Here is a 14,041-nt window from a genome sequence, read left to right on the forward strand (position 1 = left end):
AATGTATCGTATATGGATGAAGTGGGACCATCTGCAACCCATTTCAACTGCTGAGAGAGTGGGTAGTTTGACACTGTTGTGTTTGATGATTGGTTTGAGTTTTTTCTCTTAAAAGAACTTGGCGCCAAAGTACCGATGGATGATAATTCGAGATCCCACCTCAGTTTGCATGTACTTACCTTAAGCCACGAAAATAATGTTAAATTTATTGTATTGTCACCTCACTCTACGCATCTTCTACAGCCACTGGTCGTGGCTCTTTTTCGTCCAAAGAAAGAGGTGTGGCGAAGAGTCCTTAACAATTGTAAGGAAACTTCTGAAGTGAGAAAAAGATGACACTTCCTAAGACAATTTTCCGACGTCTACAGAAAAAAATGATGGCTGAGCTTGAGCCAAACATTGCTGCTAATATTTGCGCTGGGTTCAAAGTTTCTGATATCTGCTCTCTGAATCGTCCAGTGGTGCAACTGTGAACTATGTGATAATGTAATAGAGTCAACGACTGATCACATCCAAAATGTCAGTGCAGTCTTTCTTGATGAACTTCGGGGAAGACGAGAGGAAATTTGCAGACCACGAATCAAGAGGTGCAAAAAAGTTAATGTGGCACCTGGCATGTAATAAAATTTGATGATTTGCCAGAAAAGTCTGACACTGCCCAAGAAGCAAAGAACACATGTGAGCCTAAACCAAAGGGTGAGGTAGGAAAGAAGGGGAAACTCTCCAAATCATGTGATGTATTGTCTTCAAGTAAGTGTCGTGTGACTAGGGCCTTCCGTCGGGTAGACCATTCGCCGGGTGCAAGTCTTCCGATTGACGCCACTTCGGCGACTTACGCGTCGATGGGGCTGAAATAATGATGATTAGGACTGATGAGGAGTCGGATGAAGATGATATTGTTTATGCGGACTATGATGACAATTTGGGATACTCATCCGATGAAATAAGTCAACATGAGAAGGAACTTGTGAATGGTGAAACAGATCAACAGGCTGTGACGTGAGGTGAAGATGAAAATACGTTGGACATAACTTCCGGAAAACATTCAGGAGGATAAAAGGAATCGGAAGGAGAAGCTCAAATTGCGGCAAAAGATTATAGTGAAGAGCCAAAGAGTAATGATTTCGTGGCTGTACTGTACAAAGGGAAACTGTATCCTGGGCAAATGTTCACGTTCTTTGAGAAAGCTGATGAAGCATGTGTATCGGCTATCTCCAAGAAGGAGGAGTGGCGGGGGGATGGACTGTGACCTGATCACCTGATATTCTGTGGTTAAAGAGGGGAAATACTACTAACAAAGGAAACTCCCCATCGCACCCCTCGCATTTAGTAGTAAGATGTCCCAGTAGATAGCCCGTCGAAAACTGAACACAGATCAAGAAAGAAGACTGGAATAAGGTGTACTGAACTGTGAAAAAAAGCAAAATAGAAACAGTAAACGGTCCAAGAGTACGTGCAATAAAGAGCGGGCTGAGACAGCAACGGCGTCATGGTACTAAACTGCCCAACTGGCGACCTCTGTTCAAAACTCCCTGGCTCCATTTATTACTATTTTTCCAGAACACTATGAACTGTCCGTCCGGTCACTGAAATGTTCGTTCTCTTTCTGTAGTTTTGGCAGTTGTCGCACTATACTTGGTTATAGAATATGAGTCATGTTGTAAGAATACGTTAACGTCGCAAGTAAATGTGATAAATAGTGAGAGCAGGCGAGATACCACCTAAACGCCTCACAGAAATGAAAACAACAAATAAAATGGTGTGAACAACGTTACAACAAAGGAATTCAAGCGTCGAGACTTCCAGAACGGGGCGCAACTTCAAAACGTTCGAAACACATGTTTTGACAGAGCACAGAGAAATTGTGTGATTGTGAATTGTTGCATTCATTTGTTGCAGCTTATGTGACAAAGTACTACGTTTTCGTCATTTCCTTGGGAGTGGTCACATTCATACGAACACGCAAGGAGGCGTATCTCACTCACTTACCAGTCGTACAAATTAACTGCGTCGATAAGAGATTCCTATAATATGATACACGCACTCTCAGTAATGCCGTGCATGACACGTCAGACGTGTTTTCCCGTGGAGGATTCGGCTGACTTGTCGCCTTGTCACCTCAAGTTTGCGGTTGTCATTCGGAAGCCACTTCCTTTCGGCTGCTAATAGAGCAGTTGCGCAGAATCACCTGTCATAAAAGGTCCCTACCTTGCATCTCGCTGTTGCAAACGGACGTTACACTACGACACAGACAAAAATGTGAATAAAGAGAACAGCGAAAAAAAAAAAAAAATTCGCAGGTGGGAGGTTTGAACACTGCTCGCCTTCTAGGAAAGCCAACACTGCAATCACTTAACGATGACGCCTTTTCGGTTCTTACGTGCTCTATATTGAACTTCTTGTTCTCGGACCGTTCACTGTTTCTATTTTGCTTTTTTTCCCTCACAGTCTAGTACACATTTTTCCTGTTTTCATGCTTGATTTGTGTTCAATTTTTGACGGGCTTTCCAATGGGCCCTCTTATCACCAAATTTGAAGGGGTGCGATGGGGAGTTTCTCTTGTAAGATGAAGGAACCACCCACAGAATATGCTACAGGCCATTCCGCGGTGGATTTAAAACGATAGCCTAACTCGAAACTGTTGCATTTATGTGTCGTAGGTATCTATTAGACTATTTACTTATATGGATATGGTATCTGTTCTTTCGGACATGTCCGGATGCACACATATTACCCGAACTCTTACGGGACTTGGTAAGAATGTCTTCCACCAGCAATAAGTGTGTTGGGTAGGGACACTACGAATGTAGTGTGTGGACATATAAGATGAGAATGTGGGTCTCGCGGGAGGCGTGCGCGAGATAGTCCCTGCAGTCGCATGGTAGCTCAGCGTGTTCGGTCAGAGGGTTAGCTCCCCTCTGTAACAAAAAAAAAACTGAGTAAATAGATCAACGAAAAATCTAAACGGGCGTCATCGGACGTCCGCTCCGAACAAAGTCAACAAACGATATAGAACTAAATGAGATTTTAAAAAAATGGTTAGAGCGTCTGCCATGTAAGCAGGAGATCCCGGGTTCGAGTCCCGGGCGGGGCACATATTTTCACCTGTCCCCGTTGATATATATCAACGCCCGTCAGCAGCTGAAGGTATTAATATAAAATTCTAATTTCGTATTAGACTATCTGTCATATTTTGAAATATCCTACCTACCTAACTTGGAAAATTTGTTACCTACGTAATTTTTAGAACATAAGTTCCTTTGTGATTTTTGAAATAGAGATCAGTTGGTTACCTCCCATGATTCGTAACGAATTTCTTATGCTGCTTGTGCTTGACGGTTAGACGACTTTGTAACCTACAGGATTTAAAAAATCTGAAGATTGACAGATATTGATTTGTATATTCTAACTGATGCAACGTAATCATTCAATTGTGTTTTTTAATGGTTCAGTGTTATTCTCAAATAAGTGTGATTATTGTTCCTAAAATTAGTTGAAACAATATTGTCTTCCCCCAGCACTGTGAATTTGTAGCAAATGTTCAAGTGGAAACTGTGGATTGGTGACTCGTGAGAGGTGGGAATTTGCCTCAGCTGAGTAGTGGTACAGTCTCACCTCAAATGCGGGGTGAGAATGTTCCACCATAAAAGCTGCATTATCCCCATCACGCCGCCCCCCCCCCCCATCCTCCCACAGTCCGCAAGAGGATATGTGTGGTAACCTTGTAACAAAATGGGAAACTCATAAAATCATTTGCCAGGAATCTGTGTAAGAAAAGCCATAAAATCTGGCACAGTCTCACGACATTATATGGTGCTCGTTTGTTTTCATATCGTAATATGTAACAATTTTGGGAGGCGGGGGCCGGGGGGAGAATTGTTTTGGATGGTAACTGTTTCTTCATGGCTTTTTTTTTTTAGTAACGTGCTCATTAATTATTTTATTCATTGCATATTGTATCATAGTTCGAATTGTTGGCATTCTCATTGGTTTTCTGTCTTCCTTTCATTCTTTTTTCAGCCTCGATCTTTTGTTCCTCCAGAAGTACATAATGTGGTAAGTTTCTTTACAAGTACCTCATATTTTCGATTTAGATGTTTCTTCACTACTTGTGCTGCGGTGTTCTTCAATGATATCTAATTAGCGTTTTTCTTTTTCTTTTATTCCTGAAGTTCGACAATTCATCAAACCAATTCTACGGTTGTTTATTTTCCGAACTGTTGAAGTTGGCGGGAATCACGTGAATTCTAGTCAGCGATTCCAAGGTTTGTCATTTCTTACTTGGAGTGTGCAGTGATGTTTTTAAGTTTTCCATTTTTGAAGATGTTGTCTGTACTGTTTTGAGCAATCGGTAACTAGAATTAATCAATATACGTCAATCCTAGTTTCAAACTCATTTATTTTTTACTTTCTCGCAGTAGATCAGAGAGCAAATAGAACTCCAGAAATTCTACGAAAACCGAGTACACATACCTAGTGCAAAAACGTTCAAAATTATGAGCCATCGAATGGTTAGAATGAGTAAATGCAATTGACCTACAAACACCGAGGAGACAAAAGTCATGGGATATCTCCTAACATGATGTCGGACCCGGCATAGTGCAACAACTCAACGTGACATGGAGTCAACAAGTTGTTGAAAGTTCCCTGCAGAAATACTGAGCCATGCTTCTTCTATAGCTCATAATTGCGAAAGTGTTGCAAGTGCAGGATTTTGTGCACGAACCGACCTTTCGATTACTTCCCATAAATGTTCGATGGGATTCATGTCGGGCGAACCGGGTGGCCAAATCATTTGCTCGGATTCTCCAGAATGTTCTTCAAACCTATCGCGAACAATTGTGGCCCAGTGACGTGCAGCATTGTCATAGGAACATGAAGTCCATGAATGGCTGCAAATAGTCTCCTAGTATCCGAACAGAACCATTTCCAGTCAATGACCAGTCGAGTTGGATCAAAGGACGCTGTTGAGTCTATGTAAACACAGCCCACACCATTATGGAGACATCACCAGCTTGGACAGCGCCTTCGCTTCGTGAGGTCTGTGCCACATTCGAACCCTACCATCAGCTCTTACCTATTGAAATCGGGACTCATTTGACCAGGCCACGGTTTACGAGGCGTCTGGTGTCGAACCGATACGGTCACGAGCCTGGAGAGGCCCTGCAGACGACGTCGTGCTGTTAGCAAAGGCACTCGCGTTGGTCATCTGCTGCCATAGCCCATTAACGCCAAATTCCGCCACACTGGCCTGACGGATACGTTCGTCGTGCGCCCCACATTGATTTCCGCGGTTATTTCATTCGGTGTTGCTTGTGTATTAACCCTGACAACTCTATGCAAACGCCGCTGCTCTCGGTAGTTAAGTGAAGGCCGTCGGCCACTGCATTGTCCCTGGTGAGAGTTATTGACTGAAATTTGGTATTCTCGACACACTCTTGACACTGTGGATCTCGAAATATTGAATTCCGTAACGATTTCAGAAATGGAAGGTCCCTTGCGTCTAGCTGCAACTACCATTTCGCCTTCAGAGTCTGTTAATTCTCGTCATGCGGCCATAAGCACGTCGGAAACCTTTTCCCAAGAGTCACCTGAGTATAAATGACAGCGCCACCTATGCACTGTCCTTTTATACCTTGTGTACACGATGCTACCACCATCTCTATAAGTGCACGTCGCTATCCCGTGACTTTGTCACTTCAGCGTAGTTTAATTCTAGTTACCGATTCCAATGTTTGCTACTTTTTCGCAAAAGTTCAGAGAGAAATTACAAATGCAGCAATCCTATTACATTTTAGTGCACATATCTGCTGGAAAAACGATCTAAAAATGAATCGTGGAATGAATGGTTGGAATCGGCAAGTGGAACTGACCTATGTAGCTTAAATCTGATTATGAATTCCAGACTTTGTTATGAATTTTCGTTACTTTTGTACAGGCCTTTCTTTTAGGATTTGTGTATCGGTTTCTCCACATTTCATGCTCTTGTTCTTCTTATTGGTAGTTAGTAGCTCCAACGTTAGGCGCGAAATCAGGTGGGACTGACGGATGACATCGAAAATGTACAAAGAAGGGCAGCTCGTTTTGTATTATCGCGAAATAGGGGAGATAGTGTTACAGACATGATACGTGAATTGGAGTGGCAATCATTAAGACAAAGGCGTTTTTCTTTGCGACGGGATCTTCTCATGAAATTTCAATCACCAGTTTTCTCCTCCGATTGCGAAAACATTCTGTTGGCACGCACCTACATAGGGATAAATGATCATCACGATAAAAGAAGAGAAATCAAGGCTCGCACAGAAAAATTTAAGTCCTCGTTTTTCCCGCGTGCCGTTCGAGAGTGGAACGATAGAGAGACTGCTTGAAGGTGGTTCATTGAACCCTCTGCCAGGCATTTTATTGTGAATAGCAATCACGTAGATGTAGACGTTTCATATATGTTATTATTTATTTCATTTTCCTGTCGTTTTGTTACATTTTAGTTTCTTCCCAGAGAAAACCTCCACTTTTTCGCAGTAGTTTCGTTATATTCAACAGTTATTATTGCCGCTATTTCATAATATTATGACTTCCTCATGCACAACACTGAGGTGACAGAAGTCATAGGATAGGGATACGCACATGTACAGATATCGGTAGTATTGCGTACGCAAGGTGTAAAAGGACAGTGCATTGGCAGAGCTGTAATGATCTTTACTCCGGTGACTCGTGTGAAAATGTGTTCAAAGTGTTTATGGCTGCACGACTGAAATTAATAGACTCTGAGTACGGGTGGTAGTTGGAGCTAGACCCATGGGACATTCCATTTCGGAAATCGTTGGGGAATTCAATAATCCGCGATCCATAGTCTCAAGAGTGTGTGCTGAGAGTACCAAATTTCAGGCACTATCTCTCATCATGGCTAAAGCAGAGGTTGATGGCCTTCACTTAACGGCAGAGAGCAGCAGTGTTTGCATAGAGTTGTCATTGTTAACAGACAAGGAACACTGCATTAAATAATCATAGAAATCAATGTGGGACTTACCACGAACGTATCTGTTAGGACAGTGGGTCGTTAATGGTCTATGGCAGCAGACGACCGACGAGAATGCCTTTGCTAACAACACGACATCGCCTGTAGCGCCTCGCCTGTGCTTGCAACCATGTCGGCTGGGCCCTAGTAGACTTAAAATCCGTGGCGTGGACACATGAGTTCAGATTTCAGTTGGCAAGAGATGATGGCAGGGTTTGAGTTTGGGTACAGACCCCATGAGGCCATGGACCTAGGCTGTGAACAAGGCACTGTGCAAGCTGGCGATGTCTCCATAATGATGTGAGCTGTGTTTACATGGACTGGACCACGTCTTCTGGTCCAACTTTTTGTATGCTCCTCCCAGTGCCCGTGGGATGCTGGAATTGTCGGCACATCCCTGCTTTCTAAGACAGGAAAAATAACTGCCACCAGGCCAGAAGAACTCAGATACTTTCGCGCGTACATTCTTGGCATTCCGTCCTAATGGTTGCACGTGTCCATCAGTTCTCGGCACGCTTCTCGTTATTAGATAGGCCCTTCGCAATGTGTCCCTCCGTGAGTGAGGCGAGGGCATTTGCCCAGCTTCCAGCGTTCCGCTGTGTTCTTGCAGAATGGCTGCAGTGTCCTCTCCTCGAGGGTGGGGGGTGGGGGGGGATGGGGAAGAGGGGGGGGGGGGGCTAGCCCCATGGGTTCCTGATTCCTCCTCCTCGGCCGCTCGCAAACTTCAAAAGTAAACAAAAATCTTTACTCCCTAACAGTTACATTAACACTTCATTTACATAGGTGGTTGCCCTTAGTAAAGAGGTACAAGACATGTATAGATAAATAAATTTCCTGTTCATGAAGAACACCGTTACATTGAATGTGATGATAATGTCGCATATGTACGTTAGACAAAATATGTGCAAATATATGAAGATCGAAACAAGTAAAGAATACATGAGTAACGCAAATAGCATTTAACACAATGAACACGATGATAACATCACAGACATACACAAGATGTATGCAAAATAAACATGTATCAAGATGAGTGTAAATCAAAAATACGCGCTCACAATAATACTGTTCATCACATCACAGATGAGAATACTATACATCTAACCGAAACATAGCCTTAAGACATCTAAAAAAAAAGTGCACTTTACACAGCAATAATATTTATAACAGACTTATTTGTCAGTAATGCCAACATAGAAATTACACAAGACAGAATTAAGGCAAGTGACGTAAGTGTTGACCTTAAGTGGCATTGTTCATCGAAGATCTCTATAAGATCGATACAGAATAGATGTCAGTTCAAACATCTGGTTACACAAAACAATAAATTTTCCAGTGACACTTTATTGAACTGATAAGGATATGATAGATAGGATAGGGTGGGATGGGTAGCACCTTCCCGTTTTCGTCAACTGTGCATATGTTTTGTTACCTTATAAGAAACACAAAAATAAGATTTGTATCGTTTCTTCTTCTACAGAACCGACAATCAATATGTGTAAAGTATTCGTCACTGATCTTTGGGAGGCCTCCTTCTCATTTTACTAGGTTGCATAGAGTCATCTATTCGAGCCGCATGGATGGACTCGAATGTCAAGGGAAAAAATTGTTTGTATAACCTTAATTTAAGCATGCAAAATATTTTTTTAACTATATTCAGTAGTATCAGCTGTGAGAGCTGTGCCGCGCCTAGAACGTCAATAATCTAAAAACAAATCTTTTGTGTACCTTACATCGTACATTCGTGATATTTTTACCCAACCCCTAAATTCTAAAATGCAAAATAATCCTAACATGCTTCAATTAACCTCTCATGCACTACTATGCAACAAACAAACAAGCAAAAATTGAAAGACTTGGAAGTGGCAAATGCGCCTGCGTGAGATGCATGAAAATACTGCGCTGTGGGAAGTATCATTCTGCCAAATGCGAGCGGCTCCTCCCAGCCTTGCGCTGCGCGTCGGGACGGCGTACAGAACCCAGCGACATACACATGCAACCATCACGTCATCTCTCCATATTCACACCAAGTGGCTCACAGTCCAGACACACTCAGAAATGATTAAATACAGAAATTACGTATTAATTATTACAACAGAAAATCTGTTCTCAAGATACAGCGTGCTGTCAACAGACACCTACAATTTTCTACACCACTACTGCCGTTCAGTACTCTGTTGAGACACGTATGCTCTCAGGCTGCGGTCGTTAAAAATTCCAACCTCGCTCTCGTCTTGATAAATTACTTAGGCATTGGGTGCTACTACCTATCGAACCGAGTATGGGCCCTCATACAGGTGGGAGAACTTTTCTTTTGCTTTCGGCATCTGACGGCCTAAGCATTCTTACGGGGACTCGGTCCCCGATCTCGTAAGTCATCGTCCCTGTTTCCTGCTTCCTTTCGATTCTCTTCGTCGGCTTCTGCATCATCAACTCTCGGGCTCGATTCACGCGTTGCTGGTGTGTCTCTGCCTCTCCTCCCGTCGGCGGTTTGATCATCCTGTCAGCCACAGACATCTCCGGTTTTTGGAACTGTACGTCTATTGGTCTGTATCCTGTACTGCAATGCGCGGCTTCTTTGAAGTACCACTCTATCTTCGGTAGGTGCTGTACTCAGGCATTGTGCCTGTCAGGAACCGACATTCTGAAAAATACTCCCAGCTGGCGCTTGTATCGTTCTGCAGAGTTGAATTGAGGATTTCTAATTGAGGAGAATGTCGCTTTGATCCCTTCTAATCCTGCCTTCCATCTCGGAGATGTGAAAATTGTGGCATGGTCTGAGACGACTCTTTTGGGCTTCCCACATGTGCGCACGTAACCTCTCGTCAAAGTTTTTACACAGCTTTTCGCTGTGGTGCGGTTTGTGGCGTAAAGCCTGACATACTTAGTAAATGCGTCCACAACAACGAAAATAAACTGCGGCCCGAACTGTCCCTTTGGCAGAGGGTCGTAATGATCAACACACACCAGGTCATTCGGTGCTTCTGGTGTGATGGCATGCATTTCACCTAGCACAGTTTCGTTTGTATGTTTTACACGCTGGTACATATAGCATTTTCTATCTCCGTAACGCCGGCCACGGTGGCCGTGCGGTTCTAGGCGCTGCAGTCCGGAACCGTGGGACTGCTACGGTCGCAGGTTCGAATCCTGCCTCGGGCAAGGATGTGTGTGATGGCCTTAGGTTAGTTAGGTTTAAGTAGTTCTAAGTTCTAGGGGACTGGTGACCTAAGATGTTAAGTCCCATAGTGCTCAGAGCTATTTGAACCATTTATCTCCGTAACTTTCCGTCTGATAATGGTATGTTCCCACACTTTGGCGACTGTCGCATACAGCTTCGTCGCCCCTTTCGATTAAATCTACTAAACTTGCGTCAGGGAGCCAAATTTTCCACCTTCGTTCTCTCACATTCCAACGGAAATATACCCTCCGCTCTATCGTGCACAATAGAGCAGTATTTCTAATTTGCACATCCTCTCCACCAACGCCGTACATTAGAAAGTCCTTCACTCTCCGGATTTCCGGCTGTCGTCTTGTGCTGTGGCTAAATCCCTCCTGTATTGTCGGATGCACGCCAGATCCCATTGTTGCAACATTACCATTATAACTTAATTATTTTCTCGCGAGACGTTTTCTTCGTTGTCGTCTCCTAACGAAGGATTTCGGCTTAGCCAGGTGGAAAATTTGTTGTGTTTATCCCAGCAATAAGCAATTTCCATATCGAATTCCTGAATCGCCAGGGCCAGTATATCTGACAGTTCTTAGGAATGTTAGAGCATGGTAGTCTGTATATAAACTAGTTTTTCGGCCGGGCAGGTAACTCCTAAACTGTTATGTCGCGTAGACTATGGCCAGCATTTCTAATTCTGTAGTGAATTACCGTATCTGTGCATGCAGTAGCTTCCAGCTACCTATGGTGATAATGTGCACGTTCCCATCAGTATTGGGGCAAGGGGGGTATGGCCCCACTCTCCAATGCTCCAAGATGGCGACGATGACGTCATCCAGGATGGCAGTGTGTAGACTTGGCAACAGTGCATGATGTCATTCAAGATGGAGGATTTAGGCGGTAAGTTTGAATTTTGGCGGGAAGATGGGGCAATTGGGCAACCTCCACTAACCTAACCCCCTCCCCTCCCCCAGAAAAATGGTGGGAAGTTCAAATTCCAACAGGATAATGAATCACACCACAATTATCTCTACTAACCTAAGAAAATCGCGTGAAGATAGATCACTTGTGCTGCCTCCACTAACCAAAGTCATCCGACCGCCACCTCTTCCTAGCAACTGGCGACAAGTTGGAATTTTGATGGTAGAGAAAGGTCAATTCGTGTTTCTCTACTAAGCTAAGAAAACAGTGCGAAAGAAGGGAGACTTGGATTACCTCAACTAACCTAAGTCACCCAACCGCCACCTCCTCCGAGGGATTCGTGGGAAAAGGACTCGACCAGTGCAGGACATTAGTCTTTATTATTTTGCATCCACCAGTCTTTATTTAAACAATTTCATGCAGTACAGCCATCCAGTGTGATCAACACGAGGTCCACACTCCAACTGACCTAGTACACACTACCACCAGCAGGGGCACACTCATCTGTGACATAATCCAAGATGATGGGGGAAAATGGCGACAGACAGTGCCTCTACCAAGAGATCTAGAGTCCATCTCACCTAGTACACAGTACTACCACCAGAGGGCACTGCCGTTGGTTCCATGACATAACCCAAGATGGCGGTCTGGGATGGGGGAAAATGGTGGGAAAGGGACTCTGCCCGTGCTGGACATGAGTCTTTATTTTGCAGGCAGTCTCTTCACCATGAGATCTAGAGTCCAACTGATCTAGTACACAGTACTGCCACCAGAGGATGTTGTCATCCCTCCTGTGACACAATCCATTTCCCTTATCCTGTCTGCAAATTTCTGAAATCGTCTCCCCTTTCACTTTGTCATTGTACTTAACCTCTCTCTAAAATACCGAGTGCTATTCTGTTTCTTGTATGTTTGTAAAAGCCCTCCTTTCAACTGCTTAAACTGTCCTGCCTGCCTTAAGGCCTCAGAACACCTTACATATGTCTTCGCTTCACCTGTTAATCTAATCTTGGCTACATCTAACAACTGTCATCAGACCAACCATTCATCACAGCTGAAATTTCCAAGTCCTCCACAAACGAACGCACATACTCAGATGCCTTGCCAGAAAACGGAATAATTAAACTCGCGGTGGCTGGATGAGTCTCCTGCTGCGACACCCTAGGCAAAAACTACTGATTCAATGTGGTTTCCCACTCACTTCTAGATGTTAATTCACTCCTCACTGCATATTGTCGGCTACTATTTGTGCTACCTTTTCCATCAAAATCCACACCGCTTCTGGTTCCGACACACCTTGCGTCCTTGACTGTGCCATTGTGATGCTTTTGTTCTCAGTTAGTCATTTTGTTTCAGGATTAAGTACAAGAATAATTTGACTTCCTGCAGCTTTGTATCGTCATACTCAGTATCATCATAAACCAACACAAAAGTAATCAAATGCCACAGAAAAAAATATTGTACTGTCTCAAAACACTAACACTTACTCTGACAATAGAAAATACTATGCCCACACAAAACACCTACAATGTGGCTTGCGAGGAATCGTACTCGAAAAAACAAAAAAGAAAGAAAACGCCAAACACTCAAAAGAAAACTAGTCAAAACTCACCACATCTTGTGACTGTACTGCAGGCGGTGGGCTTGAACGTCATACTGGACAGAGGACGTCCACTATTCTGACACCAAATGTTATAGGTTGGGTGCCAGGAGGTGCTGTATTAAAACTCGGCAAGAACTTTCCAAATGATTTATTTGCTTCCACTACAGTGCTCAATTCACCTCGGTCTGCGTCACAGGGCCCCGCAATGCTGAGGAAGCACCCCAGCAGCCTGTGCAATGCAACTCTGTGTCGTGCCAGCTAGGCCGGCTGCTGAGTTCCGATGATGTCAGGATGACTTCACCAGCAGCCAACTCAGCGCTGCTTGGTGTGAGCCACGGGCAGCCAGCTGCGTCCTTCTCCTTGCCGGTGGCTGAGATCACGGTGATGAACAAGCATCCAATATTTGGCATCTGAATCTGCGGGCCTCGCCTCGGGAAACCTCCGGTGTGTGTCAGGAGCCAAGACGACTGCCCGCGGTAGTGAGCCAAAGAGTGTCCCACCGCTAGCTGACTGCGGAGCCTGCGTTGGCCTCAGAGCGTCGAACCAACGACCCGCTGTGGACTGGGACACTGGCACCCCATCTGTTAATGCATGTAGCCCGGTGGTGTGACATGCCTCTCCGTCCAGGAGAGTTGCAACACCTGAATGAATCTCGTTAGAAATGGCACCAATTTATACTCGGCTGTGTGCCTCTGTTTTGCCAAGCATGCTGCTTTGCGTGACGTATGCATAACACTTAGATTCGCCAGTGGCTCTCTTCTGCCTGTGACTTGCGCCATGGAAACTGCTGTGTGCACCCTCTCCTGCAGTTCTACACACCTGTGGCCTCTATTTGCCTTCGCAACTGCAGGTATGTATAACTTATTGCAATCCGGCCCGCACCTGGCTGTAACTCGTACTCCGAATATCACACAAAACTAACTTTCCCTATCCTAAACGGTGGTGCCGCTACACCAGTATAGCTTTTAGGATGGATACCTGTGTGCACCTGTAGAACCATGACTGCTTGTGACAGTAACATAAGTAATTGTTGGGATCAGGTTTTTCTCTTTCTAGGACATGGTGGTAGCACTCGCAAGAAAAACTTATGAGACATGTCCGCCCATGGTTGATTTTCTCTCAGTATTATTTCGTATTGTCAGCGATCAGTAATTGACGAAGTATTATACTTAGTAGTAGGGGGTGCTTGATAGGTTTGCCTTGAGCATCAGGCTTATAAAGTATGTGTTTGTGGTCCGAGATATGCAAATGAAATGACTATGTCCATTCATAAGGAAGGTATGGATTTGATGTTTAGTACTGTAATAGCAAAGGGAAGAGTATGTCAAGTTATAAG

The sequence above is a fragment of the Schistocerca piceifrons genome, chromosome 2 (genome assembly GCF_021461385.2).
Source record: "Schistocerca piceifrons isolate TAMUIC-IGC-003096 chromosome 2, iqSchPice1.1, whole genome shotgun sequence".
Classification (NCBI taxonomy): Eukaryota; Metazoa; Arthropoda; class Insecta; order Orthoptera; family Acrididae; genus Schistocerca; species Schistocerca piceifrons.